The sequence below is a fragment of the Micrasema longulum genome, unplaced genomic scaffold (assembly GCF_059751315.1).
Source record: "Micrasema longulum isolate JH-2025_06_02 unplaced genomic scaffold, ASM5975131v1 h1tg003087l, whole genome shotgun sequence".
NCBI lineage: Eukaryota > Metazoa > Arthropoda > Insecta > Trichoptera > Brachycentridae > Micrasema > Micrasema longulum.
This window is the reverse complement of record NW_028280188.1, coordinates 7,729-16,780: the sequence shown is the minus strand read 5'-3', so window position 1 is coordinate 16,780 and position 9,052 is coordinate 7,729. Positions and strand designations below refer to the sequence as shown.

General features: G+C 32.7%; 1 long non-coding RNA gene across 2 annotated transcripts; it reads left to right on the top strand.

Moving 5' to 3' along the window:
* The first annotated feature begins 1,778 nt into the window (after nt 1-1,778).
* On the top strand, nt 1,779-8,239 carry LOC148271120 (uncharacterized). 2 transcript variants are annotated; one of them, XR_015825196.1, is made up of 3 exons: nt 1,779-2,233; nt 3,035-3,124; nt 7,680-8,239. It is a non-coding gene; the product is annotated as an uncharacterized LOC148271120 (long non-coding RNA). The 2 variants fall into 2 exon arrangements; XR_015825195.1 differs by lacking the exon at nt 1,779-2,233 and adding an exon at nt 2,786-2,811.
* The last annotated feature ends 813 nt before the right edge of the window (nt 8,240-9,052 follow it).

The window sequence follows — 9,052 nt, the reverse complement described above, 5'->3', positions numbered from 1 at the left end:
AAATTACGTGATAGTAACGCGTTCAGTATACCAGCCCAGAGGGGCGGTTACGCACGCTATCTTTATCGGTATGTATCGAGATGGTATACCTACTTAACTTTTCTACTATCTATGTCTACCTCGGTATTACGAACCCGGCTCTACCGAAATGTCGATACGTGTTTTCAGAAAGATATGACCAATGAAAAAAGTGAAATGATAATATTTTTATTAAGGCTGTTGTCGGTCATTCGAATTCTTCGATTCCCCTCCAAAAGCGTAAAATATCATATACCATTTCAAGACGGAGCAAGTTAAAAAAAATATCCTTTAACAGCATACGTTTGTCAATTTCTTACGTAATTTTTATATGCCATAAAGAGAAAAATAAAGAACAGAGATAGACTTACTTTTCGCGTGAGTATTTCGTAAATAAAATCTGTTAATGTGCTAACACTATCTAGCTTTGTCCAAAATTATATTTTTGTACAGTAAAATAAATAAATATACTTATTACATTACAAATAAATCAATACAGTTATTTATTCCTCAAGGATTTTTTTGCATGCGCTTTAACTACAAAGAACTTTCAAATCTTAACAGCACTGTGTTGTCACTGCTGTTTTTATTGTCGAACTTAATGTACTCTGCGCTTAAAGTCAAGTTAAAATTCCATTTTCCCTTATCTAAAATATTCTCCGCCTCTGTTATAATACGTTAATCTTAATAACTCCCTAGGGGGTGAAATCCAGTCTTTGTCTGCAAACATTTGGACTCTTTGGAAAATATTGTTCATTATTATACCCATAATGTTTTTTTGTAATTATCATAAGACATACAAAAAAACTGATCAAATAAAATAATTTTTTTTCCGCGCGATAAAAATAAAAGCATTAAATTGTGCATCGAAGTTTCATGAAAATTAATGAAAAAAAAAATTTATATAAAGAAATCTATCCCCCCATACACATTTTTTTTATTTGACAGTGTAGTTTAGAGTTTTGTGGATATTTTAAAAATCAAAATAAAAAAATAATTTACCAAAATAGGAGTTAGTTAGATAAGTTGGCTTCCCGTGAACCGGAAATCCTTCACAACGCTCTATTATTTGTTAATTCGAAAGAACTTGTGACGTAGTTTAGAACAGTTAATTTTTATTATCTTTTTCATACATTTTCGAGAAATTTCGTTGTACAATTAAATGCTCTAATTTTTATCGCCTGTAAACTTGAAAGACATATATATACGACGCAGCTTAAAATTCTGAGAAAAGTGGTAAGTATACATAAATATAACTTAATTTGGCCTCTAGTTTCGCATCAGTCACTTAGCCTTTTTACCCCGATATAATAAATTTGGAGTGCTCTACTCCCTCGGAAGCAATAAATTCAAGGCAGTCGCGGGGGAACGGGAGAGCTTTCTTCCTGTTCAACAATTTACCGGAAAACAGCCATTAAAGCTACCCACAATCCCTGCGTCAACATCAGATTTGAGAAATTTAATAATAACAACCACAATACATAACATACATTGAAAGAATTGAAAATATTCAACGGAAATCTTAAAAATACCTAGATTATAAAAACAATAAGCGTTTTGAGAGTAAGTGTTTGGGGAGAATATTAGGAATAAAGTGGCTCGATTTTATAACTAACATTGAAGTTTGAGAACGGACGCACCAGCCTCCTATAACTAGCGTTTTTAGGATGCGGCGGTAGACCTGGCTTGGTTAGACACGCGTTGCACATGCCTCAGAAGAACCTAAACCCCAGTTGCCTCTTCTTCACACCTGCGGCAGTTTTCAGCCAATACAAGACTTTCTAGTCATTCTTCCGATGTCGCACAAGCCACTTGCTAGTAAATCAATACAGTTTGTGGCGCAACTGTCGGCGGCGTGTGCCCAGCCACGCCGTGCCGGCCGGCGTCCTTCTAGACGAACCGCCAATTTATCCGTTTCCATTCGAAATCGCTGTCACACTGCTCTCTGTGTTTTTGCACTTTTTCTTCGAAATACCGAGTTGTTGCGTACCGAATCGTAATTCTACGAAAAAACTACATCGTTTTCCGAAACGATATCCACATTTATTTAAAGAACGGATCAATCGTGTTCAAAGTCCCAAATTTATGAATTTATCCGATGACAAGATTAATCGACGTTGTTTTGTATGCATTAAACACTTCAACGCATTCAACTTTAGCCAATACAATGACATCCAGCTTTTATTGTGCTCTGTGCCTACCATTGGATTGCCAGGTAAATTACATGATATTTCATACATAATTATTTCAAGAATTTGTCTCATGTTGCACGTTTATTCGTCCCGTTTGCCTGCCCTGCAAATTTATAACTCATAGGGAAAGCATACTTTTATTAATCTGGACCCATTTTACAATTAAAGTTATTAGTATTTCTGCAAGAAAAATATATGTACGACTTAGGTTAGCTTTCCACTGTAATTGCACCTTATTTATCTGTCTTGTGTCTATACAATTGCAAGTCTGCTTTTGGAATGTGGTGTTTGTGATTTGTCTTACAGTTTTGCTATATCGTTCCATATTTTTTGTCTCAATCGGAGTTTATATTGTTTTTACAGTTGATTAATCGGGTTATAATGTATGTACAAAGTTGGCGTAGTGCCTTTTCCTGCAACTTCCGACATTTTTATTTGGTCATTATTTACAAACAATTACTAGGGTGGCATGGTGTGTATACAATTGTAAGGATGTGCTTTTGCAATGTGGTGTTGGTAATTTGTATTTTTTTTACAGGGTTTAACAAGTCACCATCCAAAGAAAATAGTTTTAATTATTTACTTGGTGAACAGAGTTCGGGTATGTATTTCTATAATTTTCACATTTCCTTACACCCCTTCTTTCAGACTTATGTTCTATCTCAGTTATTATATTATCGTTAATGCTTTCTACACGTCCTAACCATCTCAGCTTATTCTTTTCTATTCGTTCAAGCCTTACTCGATCTTTCAAGGTTTTTCCTGAAATTCTTGCATTATGTTATCTGGTATGATGTTCATTTTATTTTTATTGTGAATTACAGTCGGCGTAGCTGTTACTGAAGAACTCCCCTGTGCACTCCCGGAAGGCGTTGCCAGTTGCAGTGGTACGACTTTCATCCAACCTATTTCTGGTTTGTAGTAATATTTTTTTATTTTTGTAATAAAAATTTACAGACATACATATTTATATATAAGAGAAAGAGAAACATCTTTGTTTCTTTGTTAAAAAGAAAAAAATAAGAAAAAATACATATAAATTCAGGAGAGTTCAGTGTGTGTAAGAGTTAATGGGAGATTTACATCTTGGTTTGCGATCTCAAAAGGCATGAAACAGGGATGTGTAATGTCACTATGGTTGTTTAATCTATACATGGACAACTGTATGAAAGAGATAGAATGTATGGGTATTGGAGCAAAAACTGATAATTTTTCAGTCAGCTGCTTGTTGTATGTTGATGATGCAGTTCTGTTAGCAAGCAGCAACGAGGATTTGCAACAAATAGTCTCTAGAATGTATGATGTATGCCTGGAGAGCCAATTGGCGATGAACCAAACTAAGTCAAAAGTGATGATATTTGAACGTAGTTATACAGAAAGCAGCCAGCCATAGAAAAGTGAAACTGAGATAATACCCATTTTGTGAAAAGGGTGAATTATAAAATCTACACAACAGTTGGAATGTTTTTGACTAACAAATGATAACAATGAATACATAAGTTTTTTTAAATATTACAAACAAGAATCTTATTATGTATTTGACAAGTTTAAATGATTTTTATAGTACCATAAGATTTTTCTAGTTTTGTGGGTGTTTTCTGCAAATTTACAAATGCCGTTTTTGTGATCGACAAAGACTACAGCGTCTGAGCGTGGGCCATTCCTTTTTTAATTATTAAAAAGTTTATAGCACATTTATATCGTATGACATGACCATGAAAGTGACCCTCTCAGTTGAAACAAATTTCTGACCCATAATTTTCTCCAGCAAATCGGCATATTAAAGCTGTTTGTATTTTCGAAGAACTTAAAATGTATATATACAGTTACTTGTCCGACTCATTGACACATTGTCACATAAAGTCAGCAAGGGTGCTGGCTTTGATGGCATACACCCTTTTTTTATTTCTAAATGTATTAAACAGCTTGCGCGTCCTCTTACTTATCTTTTTCAATTATCAATAAAGGAAGGCACGTTTCCTGAAATATGGAAAAAGGCAAATATTACACCTGTGCATAAAAAAGGAAATAAGAGTCTTGTAGTAAATTATCGACCCATTTCTCTTCTTCCCATTTTTAGTAAAATCCTTGAAAATATAGTAACCGATCAGCTCTTCGATGTTATAAAACCACATATTAATCCCAATCAACATGGATTCTATAAGAAACGGTCAGTTGAATCAAATCTTTGTGAATTTACCGATATTGTTTTGAATGCAATGGATGCAGGTTTTCAGGTAGACGTTTTATATACGGATTATTCAAAGGCTTTTGATAAAATAAGTCATTTGGTCTTACTTCGCAAGCTTTGGAACATCGGTATACGGGGGAATCTGTATCGTTGGATATGTTCCTACATTAGTAACCGCAGTCAATCGGTCTCACTCAAGGGATTTAATTCATCATTTAAACCAATCCCATCAGGTGTCCCTCAAGGTTCGCATCTTGGACCCTTATTTTTTATTATTTATATCAATGATATAAGTTTATGCATTCAAAACTCAAATTTTTTGCTATACGCTGATGACAATAAAGTATTTAAAATTGTGTCTTCAATAAATGATTGCAAAGTTCTTCAAGCTGACTTAGATAGAATCTGTTGCTATTGCAAGGACAATCAGTTATTATTGAATTCTGATAAATGTCTTGTCATGTCATTTACTCGAAAGAAAAAAAGTATACTATTTGACTACAAACTATCTGGGAAAATTGTCAATCGTTCAATGAAAGCGAGAGATTTGGGTGTACTGATGGATGATAAGCTTTTATTTAGAGATCACATAAATACAATAGTAGATAAGGCGTACAGACTTCTAGGGTTTATCTTACGAATCTCCAAGCCATTCTCATCACCAAATACATTAAAACTTCTTTACTATACTTATGTGCGAAGTCAACTCGAATTCGCTTCATTAGTATGGTCCCCTCAATATAATGTATATATTAATCAAATTGAAAACATTCAAAAGAAATTTATAAGGAGCCTGGAATATCGTTTTGGTAACATTGAAAATGATTACAGCGCATCTTTGATCAATTATAATATAGAATCACTACAAAAAAGGCGCCTTAGATATGATTTAATTTTTCTTTTCAAAATTCTCAATAACATAGTTGATTCGCCGTATCTTTTACAAAATATTGGTTTCCGTTGTCCTCTTCGCTATACTAGATTAAATTCCCTTTTTTATGTACCAACTTGTAAAAACAATTATACCTCGAATTCATTCATTAGACGCACCTGTAGAAATTATAACGAACTCAGTATTGATGTAGACATTTTTAACTGCACGTTGCGTTTGTACAGAAAATTTCTTCATGGGGTCGATTATTTGGGATAGTTGCTGAATGTACATCTTGAGTGGTTTATGCTATGCATATGTGCCGCATGTAATGTATATGTTTGTATATGTTTTATATGTGCGTTCATGTGTGTGCGTGGATGGCTCGGAGTGTACATTCGGTATTTTTATTTATTTTAATTTATTACCTCCATGGAAAACGCAAATGTCAACAATTATCTTTTTTTCACTTAAAATTCTTATTTATTTTTTATTTTTTGTCACATTTAATGTTTATATCTTTTTAATTTATGAAAACTTAATTGGTCTTTTTATGTTAAAAAATTGTTGTTTTTAATACTGATTTTGTATGACTGTATGTTTTCTAAATAAAATAAAATAAAATAAATAAATAAAATATTACTAATTAATAATGTTTTTAGATATCAACGCTGATGACATATCAGGCCCACTGCGTATTTCTGGTCTGAGTGCACTCCAGCAGAGTAATGTAGTCCAGTAGTCAATGTTAATATTTAGATTTTTCAATCACTTATATGATATTTGAGGAAAATAATTGTATTCTGTGCTTTCCCCGCTATTATACCCGACCCAGTGATTACAAAAATATTGATGTACTTCGTTGAATAACTAATTGAATATTTTAACTTTAATATAATAACTCCTATCTAGTGAGGTCCCAATATCACCGGAAAACCCCTTAATTAAGAATATAAACAAATAAGTAAAGAGCCATAAAACATAAAAATAATTTACCATGGAACCTAATGTTTGTCAATTAGGATGTTTGAATATTAAAAAAATAATTTGTTAATTTATTATAATGGGTACCCACAGTAATGGGAAATTAAAATGTTTTAGCTGTTCATTAGGTATTAATTATTACTCTACAAAAAAAACTTAATTATTATTATACAAACTCTATTCTACAAACTATTCTACAAACAAAACGTAATTGTGGTAAATGAGGTATATCAGCTCGATATTGATCCAAGAATACTTCAGAAAAAGTTTCTTCGATTTCTTCCTTAAGAGTCATATAAACTATCATCACATCACTTAGAAGTTGATCGTTATTGTCTAATTCACTTTCGGAATAGGTTGAGCTGCTAAGTCTCCAAGTTTCTCGGTGAGGTACTATTATTTCTATATCACTTTCACTATCCGTTATCATTTTGAATGATATATTTTGTAAATTTATTCACAATAAAAAGGACGCTTTGCAGAGTTAAATTGTTTGTTAGAGTAACAAAGTAAGATTAAATATATACATATATAAATGTAAAAAATATGTAATTTACCACAGCTGTTTGTAATTTCGGCAACTGTTGTCCATCTCGCTCAATCCATTATGCGTGAACTAGCTATTAGTGAAACGGAATATTTTTCTTGGAAGAAATATCAATTTGTGAGACAGTTGCACAAAAACTTTTTTTATTTTTTATTATATTATTACAACTACCAAGAAATAACATAACTTCTTAGTACATTTACCAGTTATCTTTAAGTTTCAATCTAAATAACTCCCTACAAACATTTGGACATACTCTTAAAATATTGTTGATTAAAAAACTTGCATAAAAAAATTAAAGTGTTTTTAGGCATTACCTAGGAGGTGAAATAATTTATCTAGATGAAACTCACCGACATCAATAAAGGTTTGATGCCGCCCGTCAATTAAAAAATGCGTTTGTAGTGTCTAGAGGCGATTATTGTAATGGTATCTATGCAGGTCTACCAATGAACAAAATGACTCGCCTACAATCTGTATTGAATACCGCAGCGAGACTTATTTTCGGAATCTCTAAGTTCAGTCATATCACTCCACTACTTCGGGAACTACACTGGCTACGTTTTCCACAGAGGGTGGAATACAAACTCTGTTGGCTTATGTATATGTCACTGCACAACTCTGCTGTAAATAAAATAATCCTCTCAAATTACAAGCTAGAAAGTCTTATAATAAAAGACTTAAGAATAAGAAGCGCAGACAATAAAGTAGATACATGCATACCCTTTTCTTCTTACCTGCCATATAAGCACTTCATTTCATTACTTAATAAGCATATAAGTGCTTCCTTCTTGTTTTATTCCTAAGCAGCAGCCTAGAAATGTCAATGTGAAATAAAATAAATTATCCACCATTAATAATATTCTTTTGTTTCAGAATGGTGATTGTTGATGCCATGGCTCTTAATCTGCACGAAGAAAATATTTTTCATCCAGGAATAGCAGGGATCCAATGCTGATCACAATGCTGCACAATTTTTAAATAATACTCAATTGTTATTTTTGATAATCCAATATACTAACCACACATGTATATAATATTATTTTACAAGTGTCAGTTTTCTTTCTCGATTCTTTCTGACGTATATAATAGAATTGAGCGATTTATTTTAACAGTAAAATAAAACTATTAAAAATGTTTTTAAAATTTTTTATTTATGTATTCCTATTCCATAATAAATTTAATGTGCAATATCAATATAAAATTGTTTTTTTAAATACAGGACAGAAAAATTAAATTGCGTGCTAATACTTGTATTTAATTAAGCAATTTTGTATTGATATTGTACAATAAATATCAATATACGATGCAACGCAGTGATTTGAATTTTCGCGCCATCGTCAAAGCTTCTTGTATGCCACACTAAACAGCGCTGCGATCGACGCCCAAAGTGCTTAGATATAGTACCATAGTTTCCTATCTAAAGATATCTGTAATCTGTGCTGCGGGCTTACGCCGTCCTGGAAGGTCGTCAATGACGATTTTTCGGCTTTATTCGACGGAACCAAGGGACGCGGAATTGACGCGGGAGGAGGCGAGAGCGTTGGCTGGCAATAGGGTATCCTGGAGGCGTCTGGTGACGTCCACATGCTCCACTAGAAGCAGATGTGGAAAAGAAGACAGTAGAACTTCAATTATTCGAATTAATGAGTGCCAGACGTAATTTGGATATGAATAAATCCGGATAATTGGTTTAACCATTAAATTATGGCAATATTTTGAAAGAAGACGCAAAATTTACTCTAAGTTCACTTATTCGTGGCTTTTGAAAAAAATTGAGAATTAGAATCACATTAAAACTTACTTAAACATGTCCAGCAAAGTTATAATATTTTGACGAAGGCCCCAAGACATATATTATAATTCATATAACTTCGGTCATCCGGATATTTGTCAATCCGGATGACCGAAGTTCGGATAAAGTGAGTTCTACTGTATTATTACAATTATATATGTTTTTTCCCCAAATTATGCTCATAGAATAGATAAAAAACAGAAAAGAAAGGTAATCAAAGATTTTTACAGAAAAAAAAATTTTTACCTTTATACACAGTAACAAAATATTAAGTACTGAATGAATCTAACAATAAATAAGGAATAGTCCAGAAACTGCATACAAGCATCAAACTGAAGGCGACTAAACTACTCATAAATGTGTAGTTTTACATTTGGATCCATTAGTTTCTTTGTAAACGTCGCTCAGTACTCAACTCCTGATTTGAATTCAACTATGCCGTGTTGTGTCCTTT